This window comes from Ranitomeya imitator, chromosome 7, assembly GCF_032444005.1.
Source record: "Ranitomeya imitator isolate aRanImi1 chromosome 7, aRanImi1.pri, whole genome shotgun sequence".
Taxonomy (NCBI): Eukaryota; Metazoa; Chordata; class Amphibia; order Anura; family Dendrobatidae; genus Ranitomeya; species Ranitomeya imitator.
In genome coordinates this window covers 100,420,341-100,439,560 of record NC_091288.1, presented here as the reverse complement: position 1 = coordinate 100,439,560, position 19,220 = coordinate 100,420,341, and the positions used below count along the sequence as shown (strand labels likewise).

The window sequence follows — 19,220 nt, the reverse complement described above, 5'->3', positions numbered from 1 at the left end:
TGCTTTCCGTAAAGAGACAGCATTTATTCTTGTATTTACATAAATATACGTATTTATTAGTATAATATTTTTATTTTTTTCATTTACTTGGTTATTTTGTTTGTTTTTTTTAAATTTTAAGTTTTTTTAAACTTCATTAGTTAGTCCTTCTGTGAGACTTAAATTTTTATTTCTCTGGGTTGGACTCCAATCTCCCCTAAAATCTGCCTCCAGAGCTAATTTTAAATGATACAATGTGTTACCAGTGTGAGTTGTGTAATGACTGACACTTTGCTCTCATAATCATACACAGTAATGCAGATCTAACATAGTGCGGCATGTTATGATCCGGTGACCTTGGAGCAGCATGAAAACTTTCACTGGAGTAGGTGGTAACTATACTGACCGCAAATCCTGATCTTAACACCGCGACTAAAAGTAGCCGTGGGGTGTACCTAACAAGCCCTAGACACCTCGTCACAGCCGGAGGACTAAATACCCCTAAAGATGGAAATGGGAATACTACCTTGCCTCAGAGCAGAACCCCAAAGGATAGGCAGCCCCCCACAAATATTGGCTGTGAGTAGGAGAGGAAAAACACACACAGTCAGAAAACAGGATTAAGCACAAGAGGCCGCTCTAGCTAAAATAGGAAAGGATAGGACAGAGTTCTGTGCGGTCAGTATTAAAACCCTTCCAAAAATATCCACAGCAGATTATACAAAAATTCCTCCATCTAACTAAAGACGTGGAATGTATATCTGCAACTCCAGAGACTACTAAACTCAGAGCAGGAATACAATCAAAAACAAGCACACAGCTTGTGTGCCATAGAAAAAGAAACAAACACTTATCTTTGCTGAATTGGCAGCTAAGCAGGAGAAGCCAGGCAGAGATCAAATCCTTCCCAAGAAACATTGACAACTGGCAAGGACTAATGAGTCCTGCAAACCTAAATACTCCAGTCAGAACTGCAATCAGTAGAAACACCTGTCCAGGACTGCAGCCCAGAGACAACTGCATTACCACCTACAACCACCGGAGGGAGCCCAAAAGCAGAATTCACAACAGCTGCAGATCTAACACAGTACAGCTGAGCTAACAAAGTGAAGCTGAGCTAACACAGTGCAGCAGAGCTAACACAATATATCAGAGAAAACACAGTGAGGCAAAGTTAACACAGTACAGCAGAAGTGAAATTTGCCTCATTACAAATGTTTGTAGCAGCACTTGTCCTCTCATAGTTCTGTCTGGCCTGCTGCAGAGGTGTGTCTGATTATATTTAAGACCGTACAGCAGAGTTGAACCATGTCTTATTGCAAACACATTTGCAATGATGTCTATTTTTTTTCATTTTGAAATAGGAGAATTAAAACAATCAAATGGACAACTGATGGAAAATATATGTATTTTGTTTTTCATCCATTTTTTTGTTGGACTTGAATGTCTGATTTGCAAAAAATGGATGAGAATAGAACATTTAACGTAACAAATTTATGTTACTTTAGAATCTATAGTAAAATAAGTCTACACACAAAGTGAGTGTCATTCTTACGTAGCTTTTTTAATCTTTTTTTCTATATGTTTCTTTATATGGAAATTGCATGAGCAACGTGCAATACTGATTCACAATGATGTTTTTTTTATCTGTACATGAATGATGGTTTAGGGGCTTGGAATTAAATGGAACTAAATATTTGGGCCTCATTAAAATAAAAAAAACTATACTCAACTCCTGTGCTGGTGTCATTCTAGTGGTGTCCGCACTCATGTCCCAGGCTCTCGTGCTGTTGTTGTGGCATGTATCTCCAGTGCCCAAACAGTGCTGGCATCACTGCCCCGCCTTCGGACAAATCAAATATGAAGAGGAAGTCTGTGCTGCACCTGATCTCTCGCTTCCTTTTCATGTTCAATTCGACAGGAGGTGTGGACAGTGATCACAGCGCTGATTGGGCACCAGGGTCACATGTCACAACAACAGCACGAGAGCTCCCAGGAGAGCAAATGTTGACACTGTGGAACTCGGGAGCAGTGAGTATAAGTTTTTATATTTTATCTGGGCCAAACGTGGAGAATGAGAAGAAGTTGTCCAAGTAGTAGACAACTTCTTTAACCTGTTCCCGACATGTGCCGTAAATATACTGCTCTGTGGAAGTTGCGTTCCTGCAAAGAGAAGTATATGTACAGCACACGATTGCGCGGCCTCAAGCTGAGTGCCACGGCGATAGGGTGCGGGTGTCAGCTGTATGTGACAGCTGACATCCCACAGCAATGCCCACAATTGGTGAAAACACCGATTTCAGTCATTTAACCCATCTGATGCCGCTATCAGTAGTGACGGCGGCATAGAGAAGCATCACGCAGGGAGGGGGCTCCCTGCGTGCTTCCATCAGAACAACTTGATACGATCGCTTTGTTCTTATGGTCTCCAAGAAAAAATATTAGAATGTTTAAAAATATTATTTTTAAAACATCCCTAAATAAAGAAAAAAGAAATATTTTTCCAATTAATCCATATATTTATGTAAATAAAAAAAAAACAATAAAAGTACACATTTGTTATCGCCGCATCCATAACAACCCGCTCTATAAAACTGTTCCACTAGTTAAACCTTCAGTAAACACCGTAATAAAAAATAAATATAAAACAATGCAAAAAACAATGGTTTATCATCATACCACCGAACAATAAGATGTAAAAAAAAAATTGTACCACTGAAAACGTCATCTTGTCCCGCAAAAAAAAGTTATAGCTCTCAGAATAAGGCAATGCAAAAATAATTATTTTTTTCTATGAAATAGTTTTTATTGTGTAAAAGTACCAAAACATAAAAAAAAAATGTATATGGGGTATCACTGTAATCGTACTGACCCGAAAAATAAAGCTGCCTTACCAATTTTACCACATGCAGAACGGTATGAAAAAAAAACAAAACAAAAAGCAATTTCTGAATTGCTGGTTTTAGTTCATTCTGTCTCCCAAAAATCAGAATAGAAAGCGATCAAAAAATGTCATGTGCCCGAAAATAATGCCAATAAAAACATCAGCTTGTCCTGCAAAAAACAAGCCATTACATGACTCTGTCAGCCGAAATGTGGAAAAATTGTAGCTCAAAATATGGTGGTGCAAAAACTAGTTTTCGCAATAAAAAGCGTCTTTTTGTGCATGACAGCTGCCAAACATAAAAACCCAATATAAATCTGGTATTGCTGTAATTGCACGGACCTGAAGAATAAAGTCGCCTAATAACTTACACTTCATGAGGAACGTAAAAAATAAATTAAGCCAATTCTTCACCTGCTGTTGATTTTTTTCATTCTGCCTTCCAAAGATCGCAGTAAGGCTTGGCGCACATTTATCCTGCGCTCTACGCTGAGCCCTTACATCCGGGTTTCCGTGTAAATCTCTGAAATACGTGATTCAGACAGAACCCCTGGCGGAAGATTCCCTATAGTGAGGCAGATGGAGGCACTGTGGTCGCCGTCTGACCTGTGATCTGGTGGTGATTGTCTTTTTAGGATTGCATATAAAGGTGCCATTTGCCAAAGTTTTGTTCATGTCTGAAAAGGACACCGCTGATCAGAGGCCAGACGGAGTCCAGAGTAAATCTGCTGCCTCATTATAGTGAGTGGATCTATCAGAGGTTTCATCTGTCACATCACTCAGAGATTTAGATGGAAGCCACAAAGTAAATATTCAGCGTAGAGCGTGGGAAAACTGTGATCCAAAATATTATGTAAAATGTTCCCAATAAAAGCTTTAACTCAATCCACAAAAAAAGCAAGTCGCCACTCAGGTCTTTCATCTGTTAACAGAAATATAGGGGCTTCCATGTTACTAGTAGTGCAAAGGCTCTGAAAAAGCTAAATGACTCCTCGCCCCCCAAAAGAAATTCAGAAAATTCTGCGCTCCCAAATCCAAAAGCCCCCCTCCCTTCAGAGCCCCAGTGTGTCTAAACCACATTTAGCACCCACATGTTTGACAATTCTGTAGTCATGAGAGCCCGCCTAACTTACAGGTGTGTGTCTGCAGAAGCATGAGCTGGGCATAATATTCTGGTGACTGCAACATACTGGTCACTACAGAGTACTGGTCACTACAACGGCAGTTTGCAATTTTCACTCAGCAACATCCATTGCTGCCTGTTTCTGGAACACACCCATGGAGTCAAAATCGTCACTACATCTTTGGATAAATTCCCAAAGGGTTAGAATTTCCACAATGTGGTCACCTGTGGGGGGATTCTGCTTTTCTAGCACTTAGGGGCTCTTTTTATGGAGTCCACAAACGAGTCTAGGAAAATCTGTGCTCCAGGAGGCAAATAGCGCTCCATCCCCCCAAGTCTCTCCGTGTGGTACTGTACAGCCACATATGGGCTATTTCTACATTCAGCAGAAATTGTGGGATACATTTTGTGACATTTTTACTGTTTTCCAGTGTGAAAATGTAAAACTTGGGGCTAACACACAATCCTGGTGGTAAAAATATAAATTATTTTTTCACTGCCCAATGATATAAAAGTTTGTGACACACCTGTGGTATCAATATAATCACTGCACCCCTAGATGAATTCATTGAGAGGTTTAATTGGTAAAATGGGGTCACTTATGGGGGGTCCTGCTGTTCTGGCACCTCAGGGGCTCTGCGAATGTAACATGGCACCCTCAAACAAGTGCAGCAAAAAAAAAAATGCACTGTAATATGGTGCTACTTCCCTTCTGAGCTTTGCACTGTGCCTGAAAAGCTGTTTTTGACCACATATGGGTATCACTGGACCCCAGGGAAATAGCACAATAAACTTTGGGGTCCATTTTCTCCTTTTGCCCTTGTGAAAATACAAAATTGTAGCTAAAAATTATTTTTGTGGGAAAAATGTGATTTTTTTTTTTTTTTTTTTTTTTTTTTTAATTTTCATGGGTTAACATTATAAACTTCTGTGAAATAACGAGTTCAAGTGATCAATACACATTTAGATAAGGTCCCAAAGGGGACTAGTTTCCAAAATGGTGTAATTTGTGGGGAGTTTCCACTGTTTAGGCACATCAGGGGCTCATCAAGCTCAACATGGTGTCCGCTAATTATTCCATCAAATTTTGCATTCAAAAAGTCAAATGGCACTCCTTCTCTTCCAAGCTCTGCTGTGCACCCAAACAGTAGTATTCCCCCACATATGGGGTATCAGCGTACTCAGGAGAAAATGCACAACAAATTGTATGGAGCAATTTCTCCTGTAGCCCTTATGAAAATGCAAAATATGGAGCAAGAAAAGATTTATATGGGAAAAATTTGATTTTTTTTATTTCCACAGCTCTACATTATAAACTTCTGTGAAGCTCAATACACATCTAGATAAGTTCACTAAGGGGTCTAGTTTCCAAAATGGTGTCACTTGTGGGGGTTTCCACTGTTTAGGCACACCAGGGGCTCTCCAAACGTGCCATGGCAACTGCTAATTATTCCACCATATTTTACATTCCAAAAGTCAAATGGCGTTCTCTTCCTTTCAAGCCCTGTCGTGCACCCAAACAGTTGTATTCCTCCACATATGGGGTATCGATGTACTCTGGAGAAATTGCAATACAAATTGTAAAGCGCAATCTCTCTTGTAACCCTTATGAAAATGCAAAATTTGGACCTAAAAAAATTAATCTGGGAAAAATATGATTTTTTTTATTTTCACAGCGTAATGTTAAAACCTTCTGTGAAACACCTGTGGGTTCAAGGTGCTCTAGACACATCTAGATAAGTTTCCAAAGTGGTCTAGTTTCCGAAATGGTGTCACTTGTTGGGAGTTTCCACTGTTTAGGCACATCAGGGGCTCTTTAAACATGACATGGCGGCTGCTAATAATGCCAGCAAGTTTTACGTTCAAAAAGTGAAATGGTGCTCCTTTCCTTCTGAGCACTGCTGTGCTCAAACAGTAGATTTCCCCCACATATAGGGTATCGGCTTGCTCAGAAGAAATTGCAAAATAAAATGTATTGTCCATTTTCTCCTGTTACCCTTGCGAGAGTAAAAAAAATTAGGTCTAAAGAAAATTTTTGTGAAGGAAAAGTAAATGTTTATTTTTTATCCACATTCCAAAAATTCTAAAATTCCTGTGAAGCACCTGAAGGGTTAATAAACTTCTTGAATGTGGTTTTGAGTACCTTGAGGGGTGCAGTTTTTAGAATGGTGTCATTTTGGGGTATTTTTATTTTATATATAGGCCCCTCAAGGTCACTTGGTCAAATGGTTTTGCAATTTTTTTTTTTTAAAAAAAAGAGAAATCACTGGTCAAATTTTAACCCTTATAACTAGTGTTGAGCATTCCAATACCGCAAGTATCGGGTATCGGCCGATATTTGCTGTATCAGAATTCCGATACCGAGTTCCGATATTTTTGTGATATCGGAAATCTGAATCGGAAGTTCCTAGTCATCTTCGGCGTGTGCGGTGCGTGTGGTTCCCAGGGTCTGGAGGAGAGGAAACTCTCCTTCGGGCCCTGGGATCCATATTCATGTAAAAAATAAAGAATAAAAATAATAAATATGGATATACTCACCCCTCCGAAGGACCCTGGCTGTCACCGCTGCGAGCGTCTGCCTCCGTTCCTGAGAATTGCAGAGAGTGAAGGACCTTCGATGACGTCGCGGTCAGGTGAGCGGTCACGTGAGCGGTCAGGTGACCGGTCACCTGACCGCGACGTCATCGAAGGTCCTTCACTCTCTGCAATTCTCGGGAACGGAGGCAGACGCTCGCAGCGGTGATAGCCAGGGTCCTTCGGAGGGGTGAGTATAGCCATATTTATTATATTAATTCTTTATTTTTTACATTAATATGGATCCCAGGGCCTGAAGGAGAGTTTCCGCTCCTTCAGACCCCGGGAACCATCCAGGATACATTCCGATATTTGTGTCCCATTGACTTGCATTGGTATCGGGTATCGGTATTGGCGATATCCGATATTTTTTGGATATCGGCCGATACCATCCGATACCGATCCTTTCAAATATCGGAAGGTATTGCTCAACACTACTTATAACTTCCTAAGAGAAAAAAATTATGTTTCCAAAATTTTGATGATGTAAAGTAGACATGTGGGAAATGTTATTTATTAGCTATTTTGTGGGATATGACTCTGTTTTAAGGACATAAAAATTGAAATTTTGAACTTTTTTTTTAACAAATGAACGCAAGTCATATCAAATAAACTTTACCACTATTAAAAAGTACAGTATGTCACGATAAAACTATCTCAGAATCACTGGGATCCATTGATGCGTTCCAGAGTTATGACCTCAGAAATTGACAGTGGCCAGAATTGTAAAAAATTGGCCTTGTCAGGAAGGTGAAAACAGGCTTTGGGCGAAGGGGTTAAGTGCAAGGTTTCATTTAACTATTCTCATGTGGTCTTGGTTTTATTTTTATCTTCTGATTTTATTTAAATGAAATATTGTAGAATTAATAATTAGTTATATCTGAGATATTGTGGTCATATAATAGTATCTGACATCATATAGAATAGAGATTAATGTCATGGGTTTGAAATTATAGCATTATAAAATTGTCTACGTCTGTATATGCATACTATAACTTGATATTTAATATTTTAGAATATGATGTAATAACCTTTGACCTAACATTTACCTAATGTCCCTGCCACATCTACTGTGAGTGCAAGAAAGAAGTATAGGGAAGGTGTGATATGCTCTTTTGGAGGTCAGTAGCAACTTTTCCTGGAGATTACATCAGATTGCTGCTGTTGTTAGAGAAGGGGTTGTCCTAATTAGGCAACTTATGTAAAGTACTAAAAGTACAATCTCCCCCTTTAAATATCAAACTATGAGAAATGCTGTATCCAAAGCTGGTTATTGTTGGCCTTCTCAAACAGTTCTTTTTTTCCCCAATATGGAGCTTAGTGTTTGCCACATGTTGTTTTTTTTCTTTCCTCTGGATCAACATGTTAGGCTATGGGTCAAACTAGTTGGACTTAAAGTCTTCCTTCAACCTTAAATACTATTTTACTATGTTATACTTCAGCACTAGTTATGATCCATTCATTTGCTTACATTTAGAAATAAAACTATATGTCCTGGCTGTGAACAATTTTGTATTTGTTCCCAAAAAATAAGATTTTTCTTCTTTTAAGGCACTCAAGTTTATTAAATCTGAGCTGTTGAAGACACAGAAATCCATACAAGACCTACAGAGTGAAAGACGGTAGAGTACATGTGTTTAATATTCTCTTTTTTATTTTTTCCCCCATTTTGGCAGGTTTGAAATTCACCGATCAGCAAATTTGGAAAATGGGAAATTTGTGAACCAGAGAATTACACCGGTATCATAAATGCACAAGAGTAGAAGGGGGTGTTACAGTTGATACTTAGATACCCTAGGAGCTTTGGTTTATGCCTCTCCTTAAGCTTGACATAATTTTTAGGAGATTTATGCCATTTAGTTTGGTATGATCTATTGTTTTAAAATTTAAAGAGGACCTGTCTTCAGGTCAAAAGTGGCAGGTAGTTGCTCATATTTTATTTCTGCTCCATTCTGTTTTTTTGGGGGGTGAGGTGGGGGGTCTCCGTTAAATCCATCATGTGGTTCTAGAGATATCAGCACTTTATCTTTTGTGCTAATTTATATGGTTTTTACAAGGTGATGTAGCTTATAGGGTAAAGATGCATAACAACCTAAAGACACCCCTAGAGAATCCTGTGGGCAACATTCCCCTTAGGGAAAAAAATGGAAAAAGTATTGCTAAATAAAAAGACCCAGATCTCTGGAACTGGATGGCTGATTTTAAAAAGAATATCGTTTTCCACTTTTGACCTGGTGACAAGTCATTTTTAAAAAATTAAAAATAATAGATCATGCCAAGCTAAATGGATCTCTGGAATCATATGGCGGATCTAATAAACAATGGCATATTCAGAGGAGCAACAGAGATAAAATAATAGCAAAAACTGGCAATATTTGATCTGGGGACAGGTCCTCTTTATTGAAACTCTCTCCAACATTTGTTTCCTGTGCACATACAGTGAAGAGCAAAATGCTAGCAATGTTTTAAACTTTTGAATTTCAGGCTCCATATCTCATTATCCCCTTGTGCTTTGAACTTAAGACTACCATGATTTTATAGACAATTATCTTCGATATCTCAAACTTAAATTTTACTTGCAACTATTTAGCATATGATTAGTTATGCAGATTCTTGTCATGTCACTGCATTGTTACTCTCTTGCTACTAAAGATATAAATTTATTTTTTTATTATTTTGTTAGTATTTTGTAAATCCACGTTTTGCTTTCAACACTGACCAAATATTTCTGGGCATGTTCTTGATAAGATTCAAACATGTGTCGACTGAAATTTGATCTCACGTTTCTTCTACATGTTCCCAAAATTGGTGCATACTAGTCGACTCACTTGGGTATGTATAGAGTTTTTTCTTCAATTCTACCCATAAGTGTTTGATTGGGTTGAGGTCTGGGGACTGTGGGGGCCAATCCAGCACATCTAGTTCATTATCATTGAACCATTTCTTTGCCAATCTCGACGCATGCTTCGTATTGTTGCCCTGTTGGAACACTATGTTGTCCTTTTCATACCCATAGTACGTAAGTGTACAAAGTAACTTATCTTGTAGGATACTCACATATAGCTCAGCATTGAGACCACCATTGATCCTGGTCAAGTATACAATGTCTTTGACTGTGAAACAACCCCATATCTTCAGGCTTCTTCTATCGAACTTGACAATTCCTTCAATTTCTGAATCCGTTAACCCCTTTTTCTCTTGTTTCTTTCAGACCCATTTGCACCTATCAGAGCCTAGTCTATTGACTTTCGGGTCATCGCTCCAAATCACCCATTTCAAATCTTTAAATGTCCACTTTTCATACTTGTTTGCAAAGTCGAACCAATGCTTCTTATGACAATATTAAAGTTGAGGTTTCTTCAGATTTTTTTCGGGCCACAATTCCAGACTTGTGTAATATGTGTTGCACACGGTTCTTGGATTGATGCCTGTGATACCACAATTGTAAACCATTTTAGCCACCTCCACTGCTCTGTTTGTCACTCCAGAACTGATAGAGCTTGGGATGAGCTGACATATTGACGCCGATATTTTGCCTGAATGTCCACCCCTTGGCTTCTGATTGGATGGATGGACTTCATTTCATATTCTTCCAACTGTCATGTCACTCACATGATGCAGTTTGGCTATTTTCTTGACCAGAGACAGCTATCAATGAGCTGAATGATGCTGTTTCTCTTTTCTTGGAAAATTGTCTTCATGGCTGCTACTGGATTCAAACCAATAATCTTTCATTTGGGAATCAGCCTAATAACACTGAGCTATTAGGGAATGTGAGAACAGATTATATTTTGTAGTATTCAGGAAGAAAAATAATTTTTCACCACCAGGAGCAAAACAGCAACAATGCAGTGACATGACAAGAATCTTCATAACTATTCATATGCTAAATACAGAAGAATGGGAGAGAAAGAAGTGTGTAAACCATGGCAAGGATCACCGTTATGAACAAAATAAATTAAATTTATTGTGTTTCAAATATAAAAGCAAGAAAAAAACACATTTAAAAACAATTAAAAAGCCATAAGGACTAATGTAAATAACAGCTGGAGAACGATATAAGGACCAATCAGACTCCTTCACTTTGTGCACCTGGGGTATGCTATAGATATCGCACGCCCAAAAAAGTCCCAGGAAAAAAGCTGTTCAAATAGCATAGCAGTCAATCTGATACATAGTAACAAGCTATAGGCAAGACAATTAAAATTGAACAGATAAAAATAGTCCTAAGCAAATAAACCCCAAAACAGAAATAGTAAGAAACTAAAAAATGATAGTGTTGGCCCCCTTAAAAATAGTCTGGGTGAAATGATGGATGAGGGTGAGGAAAAAGCCAATATGCTAAATTACTTTTTTTCATCAGTATTTACACAAGAAAATCCCATGGCGGACAAAATGACTAGTGATAGTGATAACAAAAATTCCCCATTAAGTGTCACCTGCTTAACCCAGCAGGAAGTACGGCGACGTCTAAAAATCACTAAAATTGACAAATCTCCGGGCCCGGATGGGATACACCCCGAGTACTGCAGGAACTAAGTACAGTCATTGATAGACAATTATTTTTAATCTTTAAAGAGTCCATAATAACAGGGTCTGTACCACAGGACTGGCATAGAGCAAATGTGGTGCCAACATTCAAAAAGGGGACAAAAACTGAACTTGGAAATTATAGGCCAGTAAGCTTAACCACTACTGTGGGTAAAATCCTGGAGGGCATTCTAAGGGGTGCTATTGTCATGATACCGGGTATAAACAGTCTGAACAAAGGAACAGCGCTCCACCGGGTGTATAGATTAAAATAAATCCTTTATTCGGCCATTAAGCACAAGCGACGTTTCGACCATATGCTGGTCTTTTTCAAGCATACAAACATGGCTGACAGGCGGTCTTAAATAGCGTGGACACCACACAGGGAGCCAATCGCTAACAAGATACCGGGTATAAAGGCTGCAGGGGAAACTGCACCCAGCAGCAACGGAGCTGGACCAGACACCGGGTAACTAACATGAACACCAACGGGACCTTCCACATGAGACAGAGTGATCAGGTAAAGCAATAAGACCAACGATCATGTGACCTACGATCAGAGAGGGGGGCAGTCAGGGGGCGGAGCCAGATGCCGGGGAAACAGAGAAGGGATAAGCATAAAAGAATAGTGAAACAAACAGAGGTCGTAGCTAGGAGATTACAAGATACTAACAGGGAGGGTCAAAGAATAGTCAGAAGCCAAGCCAGAAGTCAGTAATGCAGGAAAACGAATAAAGCAGGTGACAGCAAGACACAAAGCTAGACAGCACACACTTCAGAGGTCAAGCATACAGACTGCAGAAAAGCCTATAGCTGACAAGGATACCAGGTTAGGAGCGAGTATAAATAGCCCTCCCATCTTGAAAGAGAGGCTAAGAACATTAACCCTAGAGTACAAGACATAACCTTGTCCTAACCAAAAAAGAAAAAGGACTATGCACATAGTGGGATCAACCTTATAAATTTTATTTTATTCCAACAATTCACCATACACAAAGGCACAGAAAGGGAGAAACAAACATTTAAAAACATTTAAAAACTAAACAGACCTACCCACATCCCCCCATATACAATAACAGGGATCCATATAACACCATATGATAAATATAGAAGTAATGCAAGGGCACTTAAACAAAGAGGCAGATCAATACAGTAGCCGACACATTTATTAAATACTCTGTGCTGCCCACTTAAAGAACCCTCATACAAAAAAAGCGTTATACGAAGTAAGGATCCAAATGCAAAAGGATACCCCCCAGTCACACAGCAAACCTGTGATCAATAAGCATACTGTCCTAAGCAAAGATCAGGTGCTAAATCAGCCAAGTGTCTGATGCAACTAGCTTGCCATCTTACCCTAGTACTAACACCCCATATCATACTTTACCAAAATATAGCACCAATTTTCCAGCCACTAAAGTGCCAATACCCCATTGATGTCAGTGGATAGATGTGCCCTTGAGCAAAGTATGAAAAGCAGCGAATACACATAAATATGTGCACCTAGGTGAGGTCAGGGGGGACAGAAAATAGAGCCAAGACCGGGGAGATCCAAAAAGAAGGGGGGATGGAGGCCCCACGCGTATCGACGCTACTAGAGCGTCTTCGTCAGGGGAAGGTAGTGAGGATAACCTCCCAGACATGCCTTTTATATGTGAAACCTAATATATCAAAATGTGAGTCACCTGTGAAGCTGCCGGCGATATTCCAGAGACCCTAAAGACGCCAGGCACTGGAGAGGAGATTCCGGACATGCGCACAGCGGTAGCATAAGTGCCGACCTATCAGATCCACCATAATGCGCTCAAGCAAAGCAAGTTTCAAAGACCTGCGCCGATTGGACAAAAGGCCACAACAGGGCCAGTGCGCACACGCACAGGTCCAGCAAACGAGCGCCGATTCGCCGATAAGATCCATGCGCCCAGGCACAGGTTGCCATGGGGAAGGCGCTCAGGCATGCGCAGTGGAGACCAGGGATAATTTTCGCTTTCACAATCATAGACCTGGTGCGCACGCACACCAGTCATCCTGGGAGAGGTGCCGGGATGTTAAAGCATAAGTATTTGTGACATGCGGTTAAACGCCAGATCGGCTTACAATGGGGTTTCTGCGCATGTACCCGGGTTACCATGAATGGGGTGACCGGGCATGCATGATGGAGGCAGAACAAATATATATTTATTGTCTGTCGCAGTAGTAAGTCCTGCGCACACAAGCACCAGTTAACCCAAAAGGAGACCCCCTAGCGTGGAAAAAAGGGGACCATAAAGAATTGGTCAGATACACACGCAGTCTGGTACCACATCCACACCACTCATACAGCAACTGATGTATTAATACGCCGAGCTATATGCATCCCCCATCTCCCATAATGGTGTTGCGCACACAAGATGGACAAAAACCACATTGTTGCCCATATCTGTCTGATGACCAAAGGTGTCTGTTTAGATAACCACCCAGACAACCAATAAGGGGTGTGGATGTGCGCCCAAATAAATGACATATGGGCCAACGAATCTAGTAAACAGAAGAAGTCCTTCCATGCGGTGGTAAGAAAAATAAAAATAAAAGTAATAATAAGTGGACCCGAGACCACAGAGTGATGCAAGCATAACCTAAGGAGGCCATAGCCTAAACCACTATCCGTGGCCCCAAGATAACATCACTTTGATGCACCCCATATACAAAAGAACACTTGAATTCCTATATAGAGAAACACACCTTTATTATTCTTTCTACTCCCTTCCTTATATCAAGGGGAAACAAGGAATAGACATATAGGGTAACCACCTGTATGTATGTATCCAAAGCTCGCCACTGTGTATAAATAGTCAGTGAGCAGCAAGGGGGGGAAGAAAAAGGGCAAAGAGGAAGACACGGTTGGTGGCACAGTAGGGGCCTGGTGATTTTAAAGTTTGAACCTGGGCTAAACCTGCTTATAGAAGCCGGTGAAGAGAAGCTCTTCGTTAATCCCAACCGGAGCCCAGCTATTCAGATTGTAGATCCACTTAGACTCCCTCTTGAGCAGGTCCAATGTGATGTCACCACCCCGTATATCAAGTTTCACACCTTCCAACCCCATAACCCTCAAATCCCCAACAAAGCCCCCATGCTCATGCAAGAAATGTCCTGCCACCGATGGAAGCTTTTTTTTACCTTCTCCCAATCTCTTTTGGCCGTGTTAATACTTGACAGATGTTGCTGCACTTGGCGTCTTAGCTCTTGTGTCGTGTACCCCACGTAAATTTTCGGGCACCCACACACCAGAGCATACACCAAATTTTTAGTGCGACAATTGAAGTATGCTGATGGTTCAATCCTCTTTGGGATGTGCGGGAGTGTTAAACCCATATCAGATATCATAAAGCTACATATGTTACAGTTCCCACACGGATAAGAGCCAAAAATGCGGCCACAACTGTTGGTCTTAACGGATGCTCGTTTAAAATGGCTAGACACCAACTCATCCTTAAGGTTCCGTCATCTTCTGGCCACCATTCTGGGGGTAGGTGCCAGCCAGAGGCAAAGTCTACGTTCCGTAAGCAAAATGTTCCAATTCTTCCTAAGGATCTCATGCACATCCCCCCATTGATTATGATATACAGTAATCAAATCAATTGTCCGTGCGTTCTTCTTCTGTCTTGGTTTGAGTATATCCTCACGCTCACACTGCTGGGAGTGTTGGAATGCCCGTGAGATCACTCTCCGTGGGTATCCTCTGGCTTGGAACCTATCAGTGAGCTTCTTTGCTTCCGCCTGAAAATCATCCTCAGCCGAACAGTTCCTCTTAACCCTCAGGAACTGTCCCTTGGGTATGCTATTACGAAGGTGAGTCGGATGTGCACTGCCGTAATGGAGTAAGCTGTTAGTAGCCGTCTCCTTCCTGTGTAGATTCGTAATAATGCGGTTGTCCTTCATGATGATGTTTAGATCCAGGAAGTCCACCCTGGTAGGGGAAACCTTAGATGTAAGCCTGATGTTCCATGGGTTCCTGTTAAGTAGATCAATAAAGTTATTGCATGTATCCAGAGTCCCAACCCAGAAAAATAAAACATCATCAATAAATCTGTGCCATTCTAGCACATGCTCGCGGAACTGTTGAAGCTTGTACACATGGGTCTCTTTCCACCATCCCATATAAAGGTTTGCATAAGACGGTGCACACCTGGCACCCATAGCGGTGCCAGATGCCTGTCTATAGAAGGTACGGTCGAACGTAAAATAGTTCTTTTCCAGAACCACCCTCAATAAGTCCAATACAAAACAATCATGGTCCCTGTCTCTGCTTGATTTCTTGTCCAGGAAGTATGCAACCGCCTCCAACCCAAGCTGATGGTCAATGCTGGTGTACAGGGACTCTACGTCAAGTGTGACAATCAGAGTGTCCCTTGGTATTTCCAATTTGCCAATTATCTCTATCAGATGCATAGAGTCCCGAATGTACGACCCCAAAGAGAAGACCAGGGGCTGCAAGAAGTAATCCAAATATATACAAGGCCTCTCAAATAACCCCCCGATGCCAGATATAATAGGCCTACCTGGGGGGTTATCCAGGTTTTTATGTACCTTGGGGAGCATGTAGTACGTGGGCACCTTGGGCGTCTCAATAACCAAGAAGTCCTTCTCTCTTTTGTTGATAATTCCCAAACCATAAGCGGTCAAGACCAATCCATCGAGATGTTTCTTAAAGATGTCCGTGGGATCCGAGGGTAAGACCTGATAATGAGAAGTATTTAATAATTGCCTTTTGGCCTCAGTCACGTACATATCCTTAGGCCAGATCACAATATTGCCCCCTTTGTCAGCCTCCTTGATGACGAAAGTGTCCTGTTTTTTAAGATGTCTCAAACAGTATATCTCCTCCCGGGTAAGATTTTTTAACCCCAAGTTCTTTATTTTTAGATTGTGAATATCCCTGCTTACAGTTTCAAAAAAGATTTGTATCACCAGGAAAAGGGAAAAGGGGGGTGAGGCCTGGGACGGGATACGCCCCGTAAACCTCCGACGCTTACCATCCTCCCCTTCACTCTCATCAAGGAGCTCCAGCAGATTTTTAAATGTTTTCAAATGTTTGTTTCTCCCTTTCTGTGCCTTTGTGTATGGTGAATTGTTGGAATAAAATAAAATTTATAAGGTTGATCCCACTATGTGCATAGTCCTTTTTCTTTTTTGTTTTTTCTGATGCTCTTTATATGCACATGGTTGATCCCTTTGGGATATATTGTGTGCGGTGCCCGCCTATTTGTGTTTTTGCAACCTTGTCCTAACCATGACAGCTATGCTGGAGTATCTGAAGAGGAATAACCTCATGACCCAATACCAGCATGGGTTTACTAGGGACCATTCCTGTCAGACTAATCTGATCAATTTCTATGAAGGGTTAGGTCTGGACTGGACCAAGGGAACCCAGTGGACGTAGTGTATATGGACTATTCAAAAGCTTTTGATATGGTGCCACACAAAAGGTTGATACATAAAATGAGAATAATGGGGATAGGGAAAAATATTTGTAAGTGGGTTAAGAGCTGGCTCAGGGATAGGAAACAAAAGGTGGTTATTAATGGAGCACACTCGGACTGGGTCACGGTTAGCAGTGGGGTACCACAGGGGTCAGTATTGGGCCCTCTTTTTTAACATATGTATTAATGACCTTGTTGGGGGCATACAGAGTAGAATTTCAATATTTTCAGATGACACTAAACTCTGCAGGGTAATCAATACAGAGGAGGACAATTTTATGTTACAGGAGGATTTATGTAAACTAGAAGCTTGGGCTGGTAAATGGCAAATGAGCTTTAATTGGAATAAATGTAAGGTCATGCACTTGGGTAGAAGTAATAAGATATGTAAGTATGTGCTTAATTCTAAAACTCTGGGCAAATCCGTCAATGAAAAAGACCTGGCAGTATGGGGGGATGCCAAACTCACATTTAGTGGCCAGTGTCAGGCAGCTGCTACAAAGGCAAATAAAATAATGGGATGCATTAAAAGAGGCATAGATGCTCATGAGGAGAACATAATTTTACCTCTATGCAAGTCACTAGTTCGACCACACTTAGTATACTGTGTACAGTTCTGGTCTCCATTGTATAAGAAAGACATAGCTGAACTAGAGCGGGTGCAGAGAAGAGCTACCAAGGTTATTAGAGGACTGGTGGGTCTGCAATACCAAGATAGATTATTACACTTGGGGCTATTTAGTTTGGAAAAACAAAGGCTAAAGGGTGATCTTATTTTAATGTATAATTATATGAGGGGACAGTACAAAGACCCTTCTGATGATCTTTTTAATCATAGACCTCAGACAGGGACAAGGGGACATCCTCTACGTCTGGAGGAAAGAAGGTTTAAGCAAAATAACAGACGTGGATTCTTTACTGTAAGAGCAGTGAGACTATGGAACTCTCTGCCGTATGATGTTGTAATGAGTGATTCATTACTTAAATTTAAGAGGAGACTGGATGCCTTTCTTGAAAATTATAATGTTACAGGGTATATACACTACTGCGGTGGCGCAGTGGCGCAGTGGTTAGCACTACAGCCTTGCAGCGCTGGGGTCCTGGGTTCTAATCCCACCCAGGACAACATCTGCAAAGAGTTTGTATGTTCTCTCCGTGTTTGCGTGGGTTTCCTCCGGGCACTCCGGTTTCCTCCCACATTCCAAAGACATACTGATAGGAATTCTAGATTGTGAACCCAATCAGGGACAGTGATGATAATGTGTGCAAAACTGTAAAGCGCTGCGGAATATGTTAGCGCTATATAAAAAATAAAGATTATTATTATTATATTCCTTGATATGGCGTTGATCCATGGGAACTAGTCTGATTGCCGTATGTAGAGTTGGGAAGGAATTTTTTCCCCAATGTGGAGCTTACTCTTTGCCACATGGGTTTTTTTTTCCTTCCTCTGGATCAACATGTTAGGGCATGTTAGGTTAGGCTATGGGTTGAGCTAGATGGACTCAAAGTCTTCCTTCAACCTTAATAACTATGATACTATGAATCCCAAAGAGTAGTAAATGGGAAAAGAGGCAAATCCTAAGTGTAGAGGATATAACACAAGCTATTGAAGCACAAATATAAGTCCCAAGAGAACAAGGCTATATAAGACCTATTAGTGGATGAGGTAAGTAAAGACCACACGGTTACACCATGATATGTGGAGAAAGGAGCCTCACGTGTATCGCCACAGAGCATGGCTTCCTCAGGGTAAAGCAGAGGGTAAATGTTGTATGTCAATATTTTCTTTTACAATCATATGCTAAATAGCTGCAAGTCAAATCTATGTATGAGATATCCAAGATGATTCTCTGCAAAATGATGGTAGTCTCATGATCAACGCGGTAGTGGATGGCAAGATTTGAAGGCTGAAAGTCAAAAGTGTAAAACATTGCTACCCTTTTGCTCTTCACTGTATAATGCCAATTGTTATCCAAACTCTTTGTTTTTCATCTGACCTTAGTTACATCTATACTTTCCCTCCTTTTTATTATAGGAAGCTGAGTCATGTGATCTCCAGTACATACGTTAATATATAGACATGAAGTAAGTGTATGACTTATGGGAACTACAGGATAACATCGTCCCTGCAGTTCTCAAGCTCATTCCTTCTTCACCTATCGCCACCCTCCCGGAACCTCTATACGACCTTCCATGCAGCTAAAAATATTGGACAAGATTTCTGAAATGGTTTGTCGTTTGACATTTTATCAAATAAACCACATAAGAAAATTTGAAGGTGAAGTACCCCTTGATCGGGTAGCGTCATCCTGATCGTGCGTGTGCAAAGAGTCACCCTTAGAGATATCGGAGCATTGTAGGCATCTGAAACATGGAAAGCTGCCATTACGAGGTGTGGTAAGAGTACGTTGTATTGATCCCATTCTTGAGGGGCCCACATCAGCTCTAACCAGATGGTTTCTGATATTGTAGGATCTCCTAAAACACATGATTGGTTTTGAGGTGAATTCTGGTATTTCTGGATACGAACTCTGCAATATTCTCCAGTGTTTAAGTATACATTGATTAATCCGCTGACTAAAAGGTTGAACCGTACTTACAAAGGCTACTCTCTGTCCTTTCTCACTTTGGTGAAGATGGTCTCTCTGAAGCTTTTAGCACCTCATTG

The 19,220-nt window shown here is 40.7% G+C and overlaps 1 long non-coding RNA gene across 1 annotated transcript in view; it reads left to right on the top strand.

Moving 5' to 3' along the window:
- Positions 1–18,939, top strand: part of LOC138645879 (uncharacterized) — a 71,564-nt gene extending 52,625 nt beyond the window's left edge. The window contains exons 3-4 of the long non-coding RNA XR_011314789.1: positions 8,112–8,182; positions 18,588–18,939. This is a non-coding gene — a long non-coding RNA (uncharacterized lncRNA). The remainder of the gene's footprint in view (positions 1–8,111; positions 8,183–18,587) is intronic.
- Positions 18,940–19,220: the final 281 nt, after the last annotated feature.